The 22403-nt window shown below is 28.8% G+C and overlaps 1 protein-coding gene across 2 annotated transcripts in view; it reads left to right on the top strand.

Annotated features, from left to right (window-relative positions):
- The window catches only part of LOC117171486, a 173399-nt gene that overhangs the window by 131297 nt on the left and 19699 nt on the right, over nucleotides 1-22403 (top strand). Inside the window, exon 1 of one of the 2 annotated variants that reach the window (XM_033358842.1) lies at nucleotides 315-685. The exons of the other annotated variant lie outside the window; for it this stretch is intronic. The gene's annotated coding sequence lies outside the window, so the exon portion shown is untranslated. Of the gene's footprint in view, nucleotides 1-314; nucleotides 686-22403 lie in introns of those variants that run through there. 2 annotated transcript variants of the gene reach the window in all.

The raw sequence follows: 22403 nt of genomic DNA, 5'->3' as shown, positions 1-22403 counted from the left end.
ACTTGTAAAAAAAATCTTAATTTCATTCTTTATTTAAAAATTTTAAAAAATATTTTGTCGCTTTTCATCACTTTTCTTCCTTTTTGGTGCGAGTTGCCGGCGTTTTCGTAGAAATTTGTTCGTTCCTAGCATAGCGAGGAGTACCAGCAGGCCCCCCTCCACGTTTTCCACGATTTCCCCCACTCCCGAGTTCCCTTCACTCTCCCTGTGCTGTCCCTCGTGCGTTTTCTCCCCACCAAACGTCACGTGCAGTCGCCTCAATAATTATAGATTCATTCACTCGAGGCGAGCCGTCAGTCGATGGACTACGTTCGTGCAGGAGTGATGCGTGTTTTTCAATTTTCCCTCGACTCCTACACTCGAGAATGTCAAGTTTACATGTGAAAAGTGTTACATTTTCCTCAATCGTAGATTTCTTCTATGATTTAAAATAAAAAAAATTGAAGAAACCTTTAAAAATCAAGCTGTGCTCGGGAAGTGCCTTTTCGTTCGATTCCGAAAAATCTAATCAGTGCTTTTCGATGAAAATTCGATAAGAGTGAAAGAGAAAACGAATTTCGAAGGACGTTCATGGAACTTGGAGACTTTCTCCTCGAGAGATTGTGCTGCTGTGATACAATATAGTTTGGATTAAAGCCAGTCATCGTGTGGGACTATTTGCCAGCGTGAAAAGACGCTTTCAGAGGTAAGGGTCTCGTTAAACGAAAATAATGACAACTACAAATCTTCAAATAAAGCGAAATTCGACCTTCGGCGAAAACGCATAAACCTCGGGAAATCTGTTTCTCCGAAGTCTAAAACTGTCGTTACAAAAGCTCTTTTTTTATTCCTGGAAATTGGGTTTACCTTCAACTTTACCTGGAAGTCTTTTGTCATTTAAATCGGGACCTTTAAAGGCATTTTTTTCTTCAATTATATTTAAAATTGTCATTCGTAGTATGGGAAAGGTTAAACTATTTCCACTTTACCTACTTGGAAATTGATTTCCAGTGAACCAGACATTGAACTAAATCTATTTCAAATTCCCATAAATACTCAAGGAAAAATCGCTTTAGGAAAGTTTCTCCGAAGTTATTTTCGCAATTTTCCTAGTAGAAACTTTTAATAAATCGATGCTTGGTTTTGAAGAGTTTCCAAACATAAATCGATCGATTTGACTTGAAAAATAATGTGCACGTGCTTGTTACGAGGATTAGACATATCCGGTCAATCGAACGAGGCTCGTGTTACGGAAACGCATTCAGGCTTGTAATACATGGCCACTTCCGGTTTCGAAATAACGGTCCTTGAAAAGTACTCAAACAATGCTTTTAATCACATTCAATTAGTTTTTCAAATATAAATCGTAAGTTACCCAATTGTTTGGTATTTGTTTCCTAGAAAAAAAAGTTTCGCCGATATAATGCTTTCTTATGAAAAACCTAATTCCCTCAATTTTCGATGAACCGGTCTGCAAATTTCCAGAAATCTTCCTCGATACTTTTTGTTTTATCGTTCCATGAAGAACTTTTTTCCAGAGAAGAATTTATTCCTTTTCTAAATAATTTCTATTGAAATTATTTGCGGTAGAACGACAGTGGGAAAATGCTTTCTCTCCTGGATTTTTCTTACTCAGTGCTCACTTACTCAGTCTCCCATCATTTTCTCTTGGAAAATGAAACAGCGGTGCGAGATTCCCTGAAGACTCCCACTTCGCGTCTGGAGTCGCGTTACCGAGAAAAAGGAGCTCTCTCCTCGACTCTCTCCCTCTCTTTCTCGCTCTCCTCGGCCTCTCTCTTTTCCATCTTCTTCTCTCTGCATTCCTTGGTTACGTTCACAAGAGATGTGAGATGGACTTGTAGCTGTGTTGGGGAAGAAGAAGAAGGCAGCAGTAGTCTTGTTCCTCTTCTCTCTTTCCGTGACGTTTCTCAGGATAATTGTTGTCGAGAAGTCGAAGAAGTCAGGTAGTAGCGGACGTGGCCCTCTTTTCAGTCTCATGGTCGAATACGATTTTTGGATTTTGTCCAGTTCACCTAGCTCTCCAGTCCCCATTCCCATTTTCTACTCAGGTGTATGGCTTGCCAGAAGATGGCAGGAAACAATCCTCTCCAGGGAATATTTCAATCGGTCCTTCCGAGAATTTTTATTTATCTCAACTGTCAACTTCATGTTGCCTCTCTCTCTCTCTCTCTCTCTGGACTCAAATTTACTGGAATTATTCCAGTCTTTTTTTCCGGATTTAGAGGCGGGAGAGATAAAAAACTGTTTGAAAATTTGAGTTTTATTATTTTGAACAAATCTGAGTGTGCTTTTGAGATAAATCGGGGCTAAATTGAATTTTGAAAGTGTGACAAATTTTAAGATCATTTATGGGATTGTAAAGATTTTAGGATATTTTTACTAGATTCCAAAATATGTTCACGGATTTTAAAAGTGTATTAAGGATAACAAACGATTTTAGGGAAGTTCAAACCATTTTCACAAAACTTCAGGCGGTAAATTAATGACATTTTAAAGGGCTTCTAAAGATTTCTACGGATTGAGTAGGATATTATAAGCTTTCAGAGGATTTCAAAGATTTAATGATTTTTGAAGGAATTGTGAAATTTAAGAAATTTTAAAAGGTTTAAGAAAACTCCGAGGAGTTTGATGAGATTTCAAATAATTTCGTAGTATTATAGAAAAATTCAGAAGATCTCTGAGATTGCAAGAAATTTTAATTGACGATGAACAATTCTAAGGATTTTAACGAATTTAAACATTTTTTGTGGGTACTTTTAAAAATTTCAAGGGATGTTAAAGGACTTTATAAATTTTTTTGGGATTTTACCAGATTTCATAAAGTTTAAAAAATTTCGTCATTTTTCAAAGAGTTTTGAAATATATTAAATATTTCAAGCTGATTTAACGAATTTTTTTTGTCAGATTATTAGGAATTTCACAAGATTTAAGGAGTTTTATAAATTTAAATGGATTTCAAATGTTTATGGTAGTTTTAAACATTCCAAGGAGTTTAACGAGTTTTAAATTTTTAGTTTTTTTTTTTGTTGATTTTCAAAAGAATTTCGTAGGATTTCAGAAAATGTTTAAGGATTTTAAAAATATTTGCGGGGTTTTCAAAGAATTTTGTAGAATTATAGAACATTTTCAGAAAATTAAAAATATTTTTAAGATTTTAAGGAATTTTACCATTTTTGAGAAATAAATTTCAAAAATTCATGAAATAATAGTTTTAAAATATATTGAAGATTTCAAGCTGATTTAACGAATTTAAATGGATGAAATGGTAAGGGATTTAAACATTTTTAAGGTGCTTTCAAAAATTTAATAACCACATTTATGGAGTTTTATCAATTTAAATGGATTTTTAAGAGTTTAGAGTATTTTAAAAAATTCCAAGGAGTTTAACCAGATTTAAAGTTTTTTTTTTTAGTTTTTTAAAGAATTTCATAGGATTTCAGAAAATGTTTAAGGATTTTAAAAATATACGCACGATATAAATAATATTAAAAATATTTTAATTAATTTATAGAGATTATTATAGATTAAATGACATTTTAAAGGATTTGTGCCGATTTCAGGGATTCCAAAGATTTTACCAGAGATAAGTGATTCTTAGGATTTTAAAAGAAATTACAAGATTTGAAGAGATATTAAAATTTAATTTAATATTTTAAAATTAATAAAAATGAAATTAAAAACAGAAAAAACCGATTTTAGGATTTCTTTACAGATTTCAAAGCTTTTGGGTTTTTTTGAAGATTCGAAAACTTATCACGTGATTTTATGAATTTTTTTTTCATTTTGGACTGTAATAATATATCTAATTTTCAATTTAAAAAAAAATAGGAATTTTAATTGTACCTATTGAGTTGGTTGAATCGATACAAAAAATGTTTGATTAAAAATTAATATTAGTTTTCGAGAAAATACAGGGGCAATTTTTATTTCGTTCGAAGGGCACATTTTATTATATTTTGACAATGATGAAAAATTCAATTTCTAATTTAAAAGAAAAACAAACATTCACATTCTAGCCATTGAGTTACTGAATCGATCCCAAAAATGTTTGATTAAAAATATTATTATTTTTCGAGAAAATACAGGGGCAATTTTTTTCGCTCGAGACGCAGGACGTGATTAAAAAAAAAACTTTGGACGGTGATAAATTCAATTTTTAATTTAAAATAAACATGCTACACTTTAAATAGCGTGGAAACCAGGTGTTTGGTAGAAATGCACTCTTTTTCCCACTTCATTTCCGAAAAGCTTAAATTTGAATGTACTCTCGGATCGAAAAGCTTCAGCTGTTTCTAATTCAATAATGAAAAAAAAAAAGTTATAAAAACTCGCGAGAGCAAAGGCTCTTTTAAATTTAAGTTTCTCCTGGGCCAGTAAAAAATGAACGGCAAAAAAAGAGACGACAAAAAAAAGTAATTCCTTTAAATGCAGGGTCATTAAGCTGTCGACTTGTGTGACGACAGAATAAACAGTTCGTTACTTCCTTGCGTAACGAAGTCATAGAAAACCGTAAATAATATCTCGACAACAGGATTTTCGGTTCTATTTTTTTCCAGTTGTCTAAAAGGAAAATAATTTAAATAAAAGTACAAATTGTACAGAAAATTAAGTAATTTACTCGGGACGCAATGGCTTTGCTCGAAATGAAATTGAAGATTCCGAAAATTGGAATCTGGCAGTCGTTTCGTGATGGTAATCGAGCGTATTTGTTATTCATAGACAAGCCTGCGATTTTACGCTTCTCGCGATAAATCACCGTTACGCTGTCTTGCCGTTCGCGCACGCTGCAGAATCAACGAGGCATTTAAATCAGATGTTTTTACGACCACGATAATGGCTCGCCTATTCTCAATGACAGTGCCACTGTTTCTTATCAAATCACACAAAATTCTCCGAAAAAGGATAGGTTTCTATTTTTTCCCGAATAAGTATTTTTTTTTTTATTCTTTCGAATAAATTTAGTAGAGTTTGAGGATAATTCAATTTTCAGTTTAAAAATAAAATAAAACAAGGCTTTCAAAATATCAAGTTTCTGAATACGAGCAACTAAATTTTGAAATCGAGGCTTTTTTGCTAAAAAAAAATCTGATAACAATAGGAAAATGTATTATTTTTCTACGTTAAATTACAATAATTTCAAAAAATATAAATTCTATAAAAGGTTGAAAAAAATTATTACTGATTTAAAGTAAAAGTTGAAGAAATTTAAATGAGATTAAACTCAAATTTAAAATCCTATTTAACGTCCAATAATCAAATTAATGTGCAGAATTACTGAAAATAAAACCAAGAATCCAACCTTTATAAAATGTCCCTATTGATTAAAATTGATTGATTTCCTATTGATTTAAAATTGTAACTAAATTTTGTTTATTTGAGTTTGTAGGTCAGAAAAATATTTTGAAAAAATTCAAAAACCGGTCGGGAGAAACAATTATTCGGGAAATTTCAAATCATGACTGTACTCGTGATTTTCATTTTAAACAATGTACAATTTTGAAAAATAACTATGAAGATTTGTTTTTAAAACAATCGGAAGAACTTTTAAAACAATGTTAATTATTCTAGCTTTTCGAAAATATCGAAATTTTTGACGGTTCAAAACAAAATATTTTTTCATTAAATAGACATTTTGCCTTTAAATTGGATTTATTAAACACACAATTATTTTTAGTAGATAGAAAAATGGATAAGAAAATATATAACGAAGTTGAAATAAAAAAAAAAGAAAAGAAAATTTTATCACAAAAATCATGGTAAAAAAAATATTGTAATTAGAAAACTGAAAAATAATAATGCAAACTAAAAAATAAAAAAAATAAATGGGAAAAACTTCCGGTTTTATTCATGCTTTCAAATTATGTGAAGAAAAAGAGTTAAAAAGTAACTAAATAATAAAATACAAAAACTTATTTTATTTAAACAAATTAAAAAGAAAACTATAATTTAAAAAATAGAAAAGTCTCTCGCTCCTGCTGTTCTTTAAAATGAATAAAACAATAAAAAGTTAATTAAAAAATAGGCAAATTTTAATCAAAAAGAAAAATAAAGGAATAGAAATTTAGTTTACACAGTTTAATTGCTTGAAAATTATATATTTTATATAAATTACGCCAAAAATAAATAAATAGATAAATTAAAAAGCAAAATTGTTAAATTAAAAAATTTTGCTTTGTGATGTGTTTGTTTTTGTATTATTTCGTATTATTTTCATTCTAATATTTATTTATTTTTTGCGAGGTTTTCAATTTTTTTCAAAATAACCAAATAGAGGCGAAACACGTTTTCTAAGTCCTTAACGAAAGGTTTTTTTTTTTTCGTGCAAATATAGCTATACTACCTCGGGCCGTTTTGATGCGCTAGTTTGTGTCTTCTTTTTCATTTACAGAGACGTAAACGTCACGACATTGGCCTCTTACACTCGCATGTAATAATTTTTTTCCTTCTACGAAGCACAACTTGCTTTTTGTCCAACACGAGTCGACAAGACATTTAAATTACACTTTTCAACGGCGTCGATGCGCTTCGTTTCCTCGAAAATGTGATTGTTGCAGCTTAAAATTAAAAAAAAAAATTAATTAATTTTCTTTAACTTAATATCTTTCCTCGTTATGCTTTTTTCTATTTTCACAAAACTCTCAGAATTGCTAGACTTTTTCAATAGATAATATTTATCTCCTAGAATTTTTTTTTATTTATCTTCTGATTATTTATTGCCTAAGAATGATTGAAGATTGCAAAAACGTGTAATAAATTATTTATAAGTGAATGGTCATCAGGAAAATTCTGAATTTTGAATAAATCCAAGATGGTGGCCAATTCAATTCAAAAACAAATTCAAGATAGCGTATAATTTAAAATTCTAGAAATAATTTCTTTTTGCAGTTCTTAATTAAATATTTTAAAACTATTTTACAAAAAGAAGTTTGTCTTTAGAAATCTTCCGATGATCCCAGAAATTTCCAAATTTGAAAGAAATCCAAAATGGCGAGCAATTAAGTATTTCAAAGATAGCTCATTTCTGATATTTTTAATTAAATAAAATCCAATAAAATATTCCAAAAGTATCTTATTTTTGCTGTTTTAAATTAAATATTATAAAAATTTTTTCAAAATGAAGTTTTATTCTAAAAATGATCCGGTACTCCCAGAGGTTCAAGTTTTTCAAAAAAAATCCAAGATGGCGGCCAATTAAATATTTTCTCAAAAAGCTCATTTCTGCATATCTGTAATTAAATAATTTAGAACTTTGTGAGAAATAGAATTTTCACTTTAGAAATCATTGGATGGTCTTAAAAGATCCTAATTTCTAAAGTTCCAATATGGCGGCCCATTTTTTTAGGCAAACGAGTAAAGGATTTTAGTCACATTTCTTGGAAATAAAATAGTTATTTACTAAGATTGAATTAAATTTATCGAAGAATCTTATAAATTATTGTGAAGTGAATGGTCCAGAATGTTTGTAAATCCAAGATGGAGGGCAATAAAATATTCCAAAAGTAGCTAATTTTTGCAGTTTCTAATCAAATAATTTAAAGTTTAACTAGAAAGAGAGTTTTTTCTAGAAATTATTCCAAATTTGTTAAAATTTCTCAAGAAATTTTTTTTTTTAATTTTATCTGCTCGAATTTCAATTGTAAAAACCTGCAATCAATGTTTCTTCGAAATTTGTTTGTTCCATTCAGATAAGATAAATTGTAAGAAGTTGGTCACGTTTTTTTTTCGAAATAAAATCGTTATTTACTAAGAATGATTAAACTTTCTAAACAAATCTGATAAATTATTGTGAAATGAACAGTGATGGAAATAAAATAATTATTTACTAAGAGTGAATTAAAATTGTGAAAAACTCTAATAAGTTATTGTAATGTGAATGATATTGAGAGGAAAATAAAAATACAAGATGGCGGTGAATTAAATATTTAAATAATAGCTCATTTCTGCATTTATAAATAGTTTGATGATCGATAGTCCAGAATATTTATAAAATCGAAAAATGGAGCTCAATAATATATTCCAAAAGTAGGCAAATTTAAATGTTGAAAAATCCAAGATGTAGTTTAATTTATTGTTCTGTTTTTAATGAAATAGTTAAAAATATATTTACAAAAAGAAGTTTGACTTTAGAAATCATGGCTGATTTATTTTTACAAAGAAAAAAAAAGTAATTTTCTTCGAAATCAGCTGTCGAAGAGTTTAAAAGTCTCTTTAAACCCCGTGAAAAATCGATCTGTTCCGCGAATTAAATTAGCGAGTCGATTGGAACGTTTAATCGACAAAAATGTGAACCGAAGTTCGGTGGAAGTCAATCACTGACCTACGTACATCATATCCTTATCGGAAAGAAGTGATTAAATTCTTCAGTGCGTTAGCGAAACTCGATATTGCAGTTTTTAATTACGAATTTCTCTGCATTGAAATTTTTTTTTTTTTTATCAATGATCTCGAATAATTTTTTAGTCAGAGCTAATTCCGGAGAAAATTATCTTATTGTCGTCGGTAGAAGATGCGTGCGTGTAAATGCTGATTCGCGGTAGCATATTATAGTTGCATATAAATATATAAATATAAATGTGTGTTTGTGTGTATGTGTGTGGGGCGAAGTCTATAAAGTAGTCGTGCAGTGATGTCAAGATCGGTGTATGAAAGGACTTTGTAATTGTTCCGAGTAGTGTCTCACAAGCGTATTACTCGATTCAGAGGATTTGCGCTTTGTGCAGGAGACATTTACGAGAAAAAGAAGGAATTCTGTAAACACTGCGCTGTAAAATTACAAGGAACGACACTTGTTGCTCCAGTAACTACGTTTCCTGAAAGCTACATAAAAACAGTTGTTTTCAAAATTACTGACAATGGTACTAAAAAATACTGGAATCTTTTTTTTTTTTTATAGTCGACGTTATTGTCCTCACTCGCTTTTATCGTAAATTGAATTTCGATTTCCTCTCTTACGTAAGGCGATTATTTGAAGGAGAAAAAAAAAATTATCGGAAAATCAGTATTACAATTTTTTCGCGATTATAGAAAAATTTGTTACATAACATTATTGTACAGAAAATGGCTATAGCATAATCATTATTCAGCACTGGAATAAACTATAGACAAATATTGATGTGAAAAGTGGAAATTATTAAGATTTTTTTTTAGACATTTTTTCCCCTATATTCTACGGTTTGTATAAATCTAATGAAAAAATCTCTTAAGAATTTAGAAAAATACTAATGGAAATTTGCCTTAAAAATAAGCGCAAGAACTTTAAACTTGAAAAAATTATTTCTCTTAATAAAAATTAATTATATTTGAAATTTTGTTTGCAACATCTTTTTATAAAAAAAGATACTTTTCTTTCAACTTGGACTTCTAAGACGTAGAATTATATAATCTTTCGTGATATTGCCAGGAAAAATAGTCTATATAAATATTTTAAAAGTAAAAGTGTGGAGATAATTTCAGCCGATATTGTATATCCATAAAAATCTTTAAATCTGTTAGAATTCTTAAGAATCCCGAGCAATATTTTTAAATCATTAGAAATCATAAAAAATCCATGGAAATAAGTAGAAATAATTAAAAATCCCTCGAATATAAATTAAAAAAAACATTCCAATCCTGAGGAATTTTTGAAATCCCATGAAATCTTAGGAATTTACTAGAAATCCATTGAAGTTTCGGTTTATTAGAATTTTCGGAAATTCCATAAAATTCGTTGACATTTTAATAAAATTTTGAAATATCTTGAAATTGTTTTAAATCTTTTATATTCTTTGAAATGGTTAAAACTCGAAGAAATTTCTTTAAATCTTGAAGCCTTAAAAATCCCTTGAAGTCTTAAAAATTTCTAGAAATTCACTGAAATGTAAGCCTCCCGAAATCTTTAAAAATCCTACAAAATTCTTAGAAATCTTTAAAAATTACTCTAAAATGTCTCAAATCTTTGGAAATCATAAAAATCCATGAAAATAAGTAGAAATCGTGTAAAATCCCTTGGATATAAATTAAATTAACATAAACGCAGACATTTATTACAGTTCTCAGCAAAAAACACTTTCTATTTCTTAGAAATTTTTGAAATCCAATAAAATCTTATGAATTTCTGGAAATCCATTGAAAGTTTAGTTTCTTGGAATCTTCAGAAATGCCATGAAATTCGTTGGCATTGTTTGAAATTTTAAAAATAGCTTGAAATTGTTTTGAAGAGTTTTAAATTCTTTTATATTCCTTGAAATTACACATCTTTGAAATTACTTGAAACCCTTGGAGATTAAATAAAATCTTGAAATACGTAAAATCCCTGAAAATTTCAGAATTTCTAGAAATACATTAAAATTTTAGTCTCCCAAAATCTTTAGAAATCCTGTAAAATTCTTAGAAATCTTTTTAAGTTATTTTAAATCCCGAAATTATTTGAAAATCATAAAAATCCATTAAAATAAGTTGAAATTATTAAAAATCCTTTGGATATAAATTACGTATTAATTAGATTTCTCTGAAAAAAACATTCCTATCCTTAGAAATTTTTGAAATCCCATGGAATTTCGGTTTCCTCGAATCTTTGGAAATCCTATAAAATTCTTTGGAATCCCTTAAATGTTTGGATTACCTTGATATTCCAAGAAATTTTTTAAAATCCATTAAAATAATTAAATAAAAGTTTTAAATCACTTGGATATAAATTAAATTGAACGTACTTATTAAAATTCTCTAAAAAAAGCACACAATTTCAATATTTCGAAGTCCTTTAAAATTTTTTGAAATCCCTTAAAATATTTGAAATATCTTGAAATTCTTAGAAAAATTTTTTAATTACTTTAAATCTCTAAAATTCTTTGGAAATCATAAAAATCCATTAAAATAAGTAGAAATTATTTGAAATTCTCGTGAAAATTGGAAAACCATTGGATTAAAAAAAAAATTATTGTAAGTATTTGGAAATCCCTAAAAGTGATTTAAAATCTCATAACATCTTTTTTAAAGTCTTAAAATCAGTGCAAATCAGGTGTCAAACGATTTAAAATCCTATAAATAACTGAATCATTATTTTCTAGTTTCTTTATTTTTTGATTAAATTTCTTAAAGATTTTGAAATCATTTTATCCAGCTCTTTATTTATTTTTTCATTAATCCAGCTCTTGGGCTCCATTGGAATGTTTTTTAGCCATTCTCAGTTTCATAAAGTAAAAAAAAAAATGAATTACCTACTCATAAAAGGGGAAGAAATTTCCAGGGAAATATATCGTTTCCATTTGGTTAAAAGTACATACAATAAAGAATAAAGAAGCATAAAAAAAGCAGTCTGGCGTTATTCCACTACCAAATGGTTAGCGGCAGGTGCACCTGAAAAGGGGCTTGGGGACCCTTGAGAATTGAGAACTTGAGACAGCTGTCTTCAGGCAAAAAATTTAACGAATATTGGTCATCCTTTTGAGGGAAATCTCAAGAGGCCAATCACCTGTTCAAGTACCTTTTTCACCTAATCCGCTGGATTTTCCTTTAAAGCTTAAATTACAAGAATCCCCTAAATCTAAAACACCTAAAATTGAACAGTTAGACCCACCTTTTCCCCGTTTTGTTTAAAGTAAAAAATAAAATTTTTATCAGAATAGTTACATTTTGAAAAAAAGAGATGAATTTTTAACTAAAATAATAAATATTTAACCCAGAACATAATTTTTTTAGCAAAGTAATTAAACTTTTAACTAAGTATTTTAAAGTAAAAATTGTTTAGATTTTTCAAAAATAAAAAACAGTATACGAATTTATCCAGAAAAGAGGAAATTTGAATCAAATAGTTGATTTTCTTTAACCAAAAAAGATTGTACGATCGAAAAAGAAAACAAATGTTAACCTCGATTTCAATCTAGTTGCTGAATTTTTAAGCCGAAAATAACAAAAAAGTTTTAATTTTCAGTTAAGAACAGTAGAATTCATTCATTTTTAAGCCAAAAAGGCGAATTTTCAACGAAAAAGATCGATTTTCCAACAAATTCCTGAATTTTTAAGTCAAAAGGATGAATTTTCAGTTTAGAAAAAGTTTTTTTTCAACAAAATAGTTGATTTTTCAAAGAAAAAAGATTTTCCAGTGAAGATAGAAAAAATTGCAAAGCAATTGTTGAATTTTCTAGCCATAAAGACGAATTTTCAACAAAAAGTTCATTTTTAACCAAATACTTGAGTTTTCAATAAAAGAAAAAAGAATTTTTAAGTCAAAAAGATGGACTGTCAATAAAAAAGAAAGTCACTTTTCTTAATAAATCCGTTGTTTTTCTAAATTAAATTTTAAAATCAATATACACTATTTTACTTAAAAGAAAAATATTGAACGAATAAGTGCGGAACCTTTTGTTGACTCCTAAATGGGGGCTTGGCCTTCTGGCACTGCGACACTCGGCTACTCGAGTCCGAGTTGAATTCGCGGAAGCTCGCCTTCGCGCTACTCCACAAATACTACGAAATACGGATCGCCTACACACGTGCCGGGCCGATTCTTGCAATGCCAGGATTTTCACATGCGCGCAACTTGCGCGCGCATGGCTGCGCTGTAGATCTACGCGTGGCTTTGCAGCACGCGAAGCCAGTTTTCTCAGCTTCTCAGTGCACTGCTGACGTTTCGAAACAGTTGTAATCTTCTGTTCAAAAATTTGATTTTAATATTTGTTCAGCATTATTTTTAAAATGCAAATTTATTTTTTTTAAACCTCAGTAACCAGCTTGAATCTTACGAGGCTTGATATTTTTAGCGCTCTCATAAACTAAAACAATTACTGCTTCTAATCTATTGAATATTTTGATCTGAAACTTTTTCGAAACACGTCATACCTTTCTACCAATTTTTGTCGCGAGATGGTTTTATTTTGCTCAAAATTGACTCGATAAACGAAACGCTGGAAGGCATAAAAGTCTTATTTATTAACTTTAAAAAAAAAATAAAGGTTTTTTACTTCAATTTAAAAACTATAAAAGCCTCTAGATATATTCTTTAAAATTTAAGATTTAATTTGAAAGAATCTAGAAAAATGTATTTGTAATATTAACCTTCTCTAATTAAAACTATTTAAATTTGAATTTGATTGGGAAATTCATGAGTATCATACAGTTGCGCAATCGGAATGTTATTTACGTTGATAATCGATCTTGAAATCATTGTTATGATGCTATTATTTACAATTCTTTTCTAAAGTTCAAATTATTGTTGCTTACTGTTAATTGCTCGGAATGTTCTTTGTTTGCCTAATTCATTTTATTGGAATTCCTTTTCTCAGTTATTTTTAAGTTTCTTTCTCTCGCTTCGTAATTTTTTAATAGACCACATTTTCTTTTGACATTATCACATTTAAAAACAATGGTGGCAAACATTTTTTTTTTCAATTTTCTTTCGAAATAAATTGTGGAATTTATAAAAAATGTCAATTTTTTTTTTTTAATTTCGACGAAACTTCACCTTTGTTTTAAAACAAAAATGTTGTCACTCGCGCTCGGAAAAAGATTTTTTGATTCACAGAAATGTTTTTTTGTTCCAATGAAAATTTTTGTTTGATTTAAAATGATTTCAGACTTTACACTCTTTCCCTAGTCGGTTGAAAATGTAATGATTTGGTTGGAAATTCGTTTGAATTGAAAATTAATTTTTTATGTTAAAAAAAGTTGATCTTTTTTGGCTGAAAATTCAATTATTTTGTGAAAAATTTATATTTTTCGGTCGAAAATTCAATTGCTATTTTGAATAATATTTTATAGTTAAAAATTCATCTTTCTTGGTTGAAAATTCATCTTTTTTAGCGGAATATTCATTTTTTGTTATTGTTAAAAATCACCATTGTAAACACATGCATCATTTTTGTTGAAAATGTAACAATTTTTTGTTAAAAATCCATGCTTTGGTTAAAAAATAAACTATTGGTTTGGAATTTCAATTATTTTCCTGAAATTCACCTTCACTGTAAAAAATCGTCTCATTAATTAAAAGTTTTACTATTTTGTTTCATATTTCGTTAAAAATGGATTTTTTTTAAATTAAACAATTTTGTTGAAATGTATACTTTTTTGACAAAAATTTATCGTTTTGGCAGATAATTTTTTTAAGATTCATCTTTTTACATGAAAATTAAATGATTTTGTTCAATCAATTTTTTTTTGTAAATGTATTTTTTAATTGAAAATTGTACTATGCTGGTTGAAGATTCACCGCTATTTAAAAATTCGTGTTTTTTTTTTTGTAAACAAATTATATTTTTTTAATTAATAATGTAATTTTCCCGTTTTTGGATAAAAAGGTATCGTTTCTAGTTAAAAATTCATCTCCTTCGTTGAAAATTAATTTTTGTTTTGTTGAAAAAAAAATATTTTTAAATAAAGAACGGAACGTTTTTAATAAAAATGTATCATTTTTAGTTTCACTATTTCACTATTTTGTTGAAGAATTATTACTTTTTGATTTGATTTTTGATTTTTGAACTAAAAATTTAACTGAGCCAGTTAAAAATTACGAATTTTTGTTGAAAATTGACCTCTGGTTAAAAATTCGTTCTTTTTTTGTGTTTAAAAAATTAATATCTTTTGTTATGTGAGCGTAAATTTTGTAAACCAACATAAACCTTTAAAAAACACATTGTGCAACAAAATTGCACAATAGGACATAAAAATAATCCTGTTCCTTAAAAAACTGTTTTTTTTTTGTTTAGAAAATATAATTCTTTTTTTAAGCCCTCTCGTGCAGTATTGTTATACAATTTGTGTTTTTAAAAATTTTTTATGTTAATTTCAAAAATTTACTTTCTGTGTCGTTCTCTAGCGTTCGGTTTTTTACCGTTCTTTACGAATTTTGTTCTAAAAAAGTTCAATTGTTGATCAACAAAAAAAAAAAAAAAAATTGGATTAAGAATGAAACTATTTTGTTTTTGGTTAAAAATATATCGTTCTTAGTTGTTGATTTAACTGATTAAAAATTCTTTTTTGGTAGACACTTTTTTTAACTTAAAATTTAACTATGCCAGTTGATTCGTTTTCTTTGGTGGAGCTTTTGGTTAAAAATTAATGTTTTAATCTAAACATTTAACTATTCTATTTTTGGCGGAGAATTGATGTTTCTTGGTTGAATATTTATCTACTTCATAGAAAATTCAAAAGTTTAGTTGATATTTGTTGTTTGTTTCAAAATTGATCTTCTTGGTCGAAAATTCAACTATTTCTTTGAAGAATCGTTATTTTTTTGTTTGAAAATTTAACTATGTCAGTTGAAGATAAATCACTTAAGCTACAAATTTATTTCTTTGGTTGCAAATTAATTTTCAACTATTTTATTTTTGGTTGGAAAATCTATCTATCTTGGTTGAAAATTTATCTTCTCGAGTTGAAAATTAAACTATTTGATCAAAAATTTCATACATTTCGTGGAAAATTCAACAATTGGATCAATTAATTTGATGTAAGCCGGAGTAATCTCACACGGTAAAAAAAATGAAGCTGTGACAGGTATATTATTCCTTATTATAGGCAAACATTAGGCTGAAAACGGATGAAGGAATTTAGAAAGATCCCTGGATCAGCGAAAATGAATATACTTGACCATTTTCCATATACCAGGGATATCGTATAGTCAAACCCCTAATAAGTATAGCTATAATAGGGATATTAAGAATAGGTGTCGGAAGCAATTGTCGGAAGAGCGCCGGTGCATTATGGGTGCAGCGAAATAAAATAGCGACGGTCTAATCGGGAGCAGTGACAGTTGAGATTTACTTTGGACAATTAAACGCTTTTTACCACATAAAATGTGCGCGATTGTTAATATTAAATGAAGTTTATGATGCAGTAATAATAATTTTCATTTGTTTCGATTGTAGGCGATAACTATATTGAAATATCAAGAAACGCGATAAAAACAACAAACTGAACCTTCAAATCCATTACACGGATTTCAGGGAAATTCATTTTCGCGATACCAGACTAAAAATTGGCTACTGTAAGTTAATATATTTCTATAAAAACTAAATTTTTTTTCTAATCTGAAGATAATACATTTATACATAATCTGTCGAATATAATAAACTTTCCAACTTAGCTATTTTGCCCAAATTCCTGATTTACGAGAACAATTTACATAAAGCAACTAAATTTGTAACTCTTCTAACTAAACGTTTTACCTAATTCAAGCGTACACTTTCTTTGAGTTTAATATATTCTCTATTCACTCCTTCGCCTCAAGAATTTTTTTTCCGTGCAGTTAATCCAGAGTAATCCGGCGTAATTGATCTTTAAGAAAAATGTCCAATTTGGACCTTTTAACTGAAGGTCAATTATTCCCCTTCAATATAAATGTCCACTTGCTTAATTTGAGGATGTAAAAAAATAAAGAAATAAAAAGAAAAAAAAGTTTTGGATGCGTGCAGACTGCCGAGTAGAATTCTGACATAAGAATTTAGCACCTGGTGCGCGAGAGTGAGTATCTCGTCATCGCGAAACACTCTTATTTCGCAGTATTATTATTAGGTAGAAGCAATCAACCATAAACGACGAGAGTAGAGTGGCCGACCTTAACGAGCCGGGAATAATAAACCCTCGTTACGCGTCTTGAATTTCCTCTCCTCGCGAGATCGATGCGACAGAATCCCGAGAAATGGAAATAGGCTCTTCATGGAAAATCAACCGAGTCGCAATTATCAGAGATTATTTCATACATTCAACTTTGCCCGCGCGTGTATCTAGTTTTCTTAGTCGGGAGGGAGCTGGTTCAGCCCGACTGGTTTATTCTTAGAAAGGCAGTGTGTTACATAAATACAATTATTCCTATAATTTGCCGCCAACATGACACGGGGAAAGAGATAGACTGATAGATGATAGGTGTAATAGAGAAAAGAGAAAAAGAGGAGAAGAGCAACGAGAAGGAAGGAAGGAAGGGGGCATTCAGAGAAATAGGAGGAAAGAGTGAGAAAACAAAGTACTTGCTTCTTGGTAAGAGTCATTAAGAGGCTCTGAGCGAGTCTTTATGAGTAGAACGATTGTCGTGGGAGGGGAGAAAAAAAAAGTGAGCAGCCTGCCGCGAGAAGTCACTTTCACAAAAATGGCAATTAGAGAGGTACGTGCGGATGCGAAATTTGCGCGATTCTTATCTTCTTTTAATTAGCTAGTTTACTACTCAGAACGCGCTCAACTGACAATAATATTTTCAGTTCAAATTTCTGGCTCTAACGTTTTTTCAAATTTCTCGGGCTACATCCCATTTTTCTCGAAATTTACCGTCCCCGCACCTTACAAGAGGTTCGAATAACGTTTTTATTTCATGTCTTTATATAAAAGGCTTCTATAAATCTAGGGGAATTTGCAAATAAAATAGACGAATTTTCCAAGAAAGTATATCAAATTTCCACCGAAGAATTTGCATTTTCATCGAAAAAATATTTTACCGAGTCACCATGAATGAATCTTTAACAAAAAATGTTATATTTAACATTTTAACTAAAAATGTATATATTTTTAAATAAAAAAACAGTTTAATTCTGAAAAAAGATGAATTTTCATTTAAAAAGTTGAGTTTCTAACCAACACAGATTAATAAAAGAGTTCAATTTTCTTTGAAGAAAGATTTTACATTCAAGTCGGGAAAAAGTTCAAGCCAATTGTTGATTTTTCTAGCGAAAAAGATGAATTTTCTTCAAAAAAAAATTTGTTTGCAACTAAAAATCTGAATTTTCAACTAGATATGATTTTAAACTAAAATTATAATTCTTCAACAACAAAAAAATATATTTTTTAAAATGAAAAATAAAAAAACTGAATTTTTACTAAAGTGATGAATCTTCGACAAAAAATGAAGTTTAAACAAAGTAGTTTAAACGAAACAGTAGAAATTTCAACAAAAAAAGACGAATCTTCAAAAAAGAATATAAAATTTCCATCAAAACAGTTGAATTTTCATCGAAAAAGATATTAAATTCCAGTCGGAAATTACATTTCAACCAAATTGTGGATTTGTCAAGACCAAACAAAAATTCTACAAAAGAAGTTTGTTTTCAACTAAAAATATGAATTTTTGAGTATGTTTTTCAGTAAAATAGTTGAGTCTTGAACCAAACCATACACTAAAAAAGTTAAATTGATAACCAAATACATGAATTTTCAACTTTCATCGAAGTAGTAGAATTTTCAGCCAAAAAAGATAAATTTTAACAAAAGAATTGAATTTTTAACTAAGAAAGAAAACTCCGTCCAAAAAGAAAGGAATAGTTTTTAAAAAATTGTTGAGTTTCTAAGGCAAGAAGGCAAATTTGCTATAAAAAATTTGAATTCACAACACGAAAAAAAATAATTTTTAGTTACATTTTCAGTTTAAAAAATTAATTTCCAACCAAAGAGCTGGCTTTTTAAGCAAAAAATAAATTTGCAGTAGAACAGATGAATTTGTAAGCAAAGAGATCGATTTTTAAGTAAAATAACAGTAGAATTTTCATCCAGAAAATATGGGTTAACAAAAATATAATAGTTGATATTTCAATTAAAAATGTTGTTATTTTAAATAAAAATATGTTTAATTCGACCAAAACAACATAGTTTGCAACAAAATAATCGAATCTTTAACCAAGAAATATTTTTAAGTTAAGGAAAAAAATGTAAACAAATTATTGAAATTTCTATAAAAGCAGTAAAATTTTCAACTAGAAAATATGAATTATTATCAAAAAACGTAATATTCGATATTTCAACCAAAAAGTATTTTTATTTTAAATCAAAAGCTGTTGAATTTAATTAAAAATACAAATTTTCGAGTAACTGGTCAAATCTTTAACCAATATTTTTCAGAAATGAAAAAAAAAAAATATTTCCAACAGAAAAGTTAATTTTGAGTGAAATAGTTAAATTCTCTACCAGTAGAAAAAAACTTTTAAATAAAATACCTAAATGTTCAACCGAATAGTTGAATTCTTAAACAAAAATTGAATAGTTAAATTTTTAGAGAAAAAAAACTATTTTTCATTTTTAAAAAACTACTTTTTAAACTAGTGGATGGATTTTTAACTGAAATTTTTAAGCTTTAATGAAAAAAATTACTTTTTAACAAAGTTCAAAATTTGAACCAAGTAGTTGAATTTAAAAAAAAAGAAAAGATGAATTCGTGTAACGATCTGTGTGATATTTGATATTTCAACCAGCAAAGATTTTTATTTTTAAATTTTTTTTACCAAAAATGATTTTTCAGTCAAGAAAGAACAAATTTCCTTTACATTTTTTAATTTTGAAGCCAAAAAATCGAACCTTCAAGCAGTTGTTGAATTTTTAATTCGAAAATTTTAATTTTGAATACTAGAAACCAAAAATATAATCAAATATAGCCAAACAGTGGCATTTTAAACCAAAAGAGATGAATTCTCAATTTAAAATGTAATAATTAATATTTTAAAAAATATAATATATATAACTCTAACAAAATGTTTGCATTTCTAATAAAAAATTACATTTTCGAAACCAACAAATAAGGGTTTCAAGTAAAAAAAAGGATGATTTATCAACCGAAAAATTTCGATTTTCTTTTTGGATTATTGGTTATTTTTAATACTTTTAACGAATTAGGTAAAAAACTGGAATTTTTGCTCAGAAATAAAAATTTAAGTTTCCACTGCACACTTGTTGATTACAGGCTAACTTTTAAATCCGGATTGTTAACTTCCTAAATGAGAAATATACTGAAACTGTAATTTGCTACTTATGTGGGAATTGAATACTTCGAATAATTAAATAAACCTACTCGGGAGCGAATTAATTGGACTTGGAGGAGAGAGAAAATGGGTGAATTCCTTTTGAGGAATCATCCACTCGATTCCAATCGATCGGTATGCCTTAACTGTGTCGTTTAATTAACGCCATACTTCACACCAGTCACCTGACTCCCGTGTATTTCCATCCGTTTTCTATATGTATTCTGCTGACAGGTGAATACGAGATTTCTAGCGTAGCGAGTCGTTAAGAGAAAATCGCTAAATGCCACATTTTCCTTCTTAGAATAATCGATCTTACTTTGATCTCAAATTACACGATTCCAATCATCGCGTGAGAAAAGACGCTTGAAAAGAAATAAAAAAACTCATACAAAATTGTAAGTGGTTTTTACTGGAATATCACTCTTAATTGGAATCAGTCAAAAGTCAATGGTTCAATCACTTTTGACTGACAAATCAATCAAAAAAGACCTTTGAAATCAGTCAATTTGAATCACTTATGGAATTTTTATTTTGAGTCTTTTAGTATCTACACGGAGAAAATGTAGGTAAAACCGTAGCGCTAGGTGTGTGAGAGTCGCTGCACTTCGGTTTGGTGTGGCGTCCGCTCCAGAATCAGGGCACTGCTTACCCCAAACTTACGCAGATCAACCATTTCAAAATGTGTATGTGTTATATTTCCCTAAGCTGCGCAAGCGCGGACCTGTGCCGCAAGCGCCACGTGTGCAGAACGGTACGACTATACTGTTGATCAAACGGTTCGGCTTGTTCGGGGTAATGGTTCTCGTACATCAGTGAGGCCGTTCTACTAAACAGAAGTGGCGTCGTTCACTGTGTGTTCACTGTCAATCTGTCTCTTCGGCTTGAAAACTCTACTATTTGTTTGAAATTTTGATTGAAAATTCAACAATTTTGTTCAAAATTCAAATATTTGTTAAAAATTTTAATTATTTCGTTAAAATTTTCAGCTTTATGGTTTGCAATTGTCCTTTTTTTTTTGGTAGAAAATTGAAGTATTTGTTTTTAAATATACGATTTTTTTCAAAATTTATGTTTATGGCTGTGAAAATTCCACTGTTTTGTAGAACGATTGCCCCTTTTCTTAAAAATTCAACATTTTTTGGTCAAGGTATAATCTTTTTGTTTAAAAATTTCTATTTGGTTGACATTTTAATTAAATTGTTCTAAATTCAACAGTCGGGTTGCAAATTGAACGTTTTTTTTTTGTTAAAAATTCAATTACTTGTTTGAAAATTTACTGTTTTGTTGAAAAAGCGCATTTTTTGGCTTGAAAATTCAACTATTTTATAGAAAATCCAACTATTTGGTTGAAAATCTACTGTTTTCTTGGTGATACATATTTTGTTCAAAAATTCATCTATTTGGTTGAAAATAAACTTTTTGATAAAAATTCGTGTTTTGGTATCATAAATTCAACTCTTTTGAATTAATTCGTTTTTTTTTTTGCTCAAAAATCCAACAATTTAATAGAAAATTCTACCCTTTAGATAAAAATGAATGTTTTTGTTGAAAATTTCTATTTCTTGGGTTGAAAAATTCAATTTTTTTATGAAAAATTCTCCCTTTTGGATGGAATTAATTGGTTTTTATTTCAAATTAAAATCTTTTTGGTTGAAATATCATCTATTACATTTTTTTGTAAGAGTGGAACTACTTTGTTAAAAGTATACTAAAGATGTACTAATTCTTTTTTTCAAAAATCTATTATCATTTGTATCTATTAAATTATTCATTTTGAATGATCTAATTAGTAACTTCCACTAATTAAATCAGTAATTTTTAATTATTTAAACTTTGAATAGTCTAATCAGTAATTTGAAGTGACTATTTGATTCAGTCAGCAATATTGACTTATTCACCCATTAAAACGACGATTTTAGTCAGATTTTGACTGATTTAAATTTAGAGGGTAAAATTTGAAAGTTGAAAAAAGTGTCCCTTTATCCGATTTCGGAGAAATGAAAGAGGAGATTGACCAGGATGTAGAGAGGGTAAAAAAAGAGATAAGAAAGGGCTTAGGAGCATGGAAGACAAGTGATAGGTTGTCCTCGTTAAAATTAAGTTCCTCGAAGTTCTTATGACTCGGTACTTCACTGTCGATACCAGAGATTAAAGGCGGTTCTTTGCCATCTGCTACGGACTTGAACTAAAACGACAACTGACAACCCACAACCCTTTTCTCTTTATTTTTATCACAGGAAACCAGTAAAAGGTTCATCAAAAACCCAACTAATAAAAATACCTTTCAGTCAATTTTATCTTAAAATTTGAATCAGTCAATTTTGACTAATTCAAATTGACACATTGAATGGAAAATCGGTCAAAAGAGACTTTTGAAATTAGTCAAAACGGACTTTTGAAATCAATGATGCAATTTGTTGTTTTCGCTGATGAAATCAGTAATTTTAAATAATATAATTAGTAAATTCTACTGCACGATTCAGTCATTTTGATTGATTTAAACTTCAGAGCATTCAAACTTTCATTTATGAAATCAGTCATTTTTCGCAAGAAAAATTGATTCTCTTGGATTTAAAATTTGTAACTTTTTGTTGAAAAGTTGCTGGTTAAAAATCCATTAAGGGCATGCGACACAGTGGAATTCCTACATTACCAACCTCTTTTTTCTATTGAACAAAATTTTTTTTTGAACCATAGAACTTTTTTTGTAAATCA

Source organism: Belonocnema kinseyi, chromosome 4 (assembly GCF_010883055.1).
Source record: "Belonocnema kinseyi isolate 2016_QV_RU_SX_M_011 chromosome 4, B_treatae_v1, whole genome shotgun sequence".
Lineage (NCBI taxonomy): Eukaryota > Metazoa > Arthropoda > Insecta > Hymenoptera > Cynipidae > Belonocnema > Belonocnema kinseyi.
The sequence above is the reverse complement of the archived record's forward strand: the minus strand, read 5'-3'. Positions and strand labels throughout refer to the sequence as shown.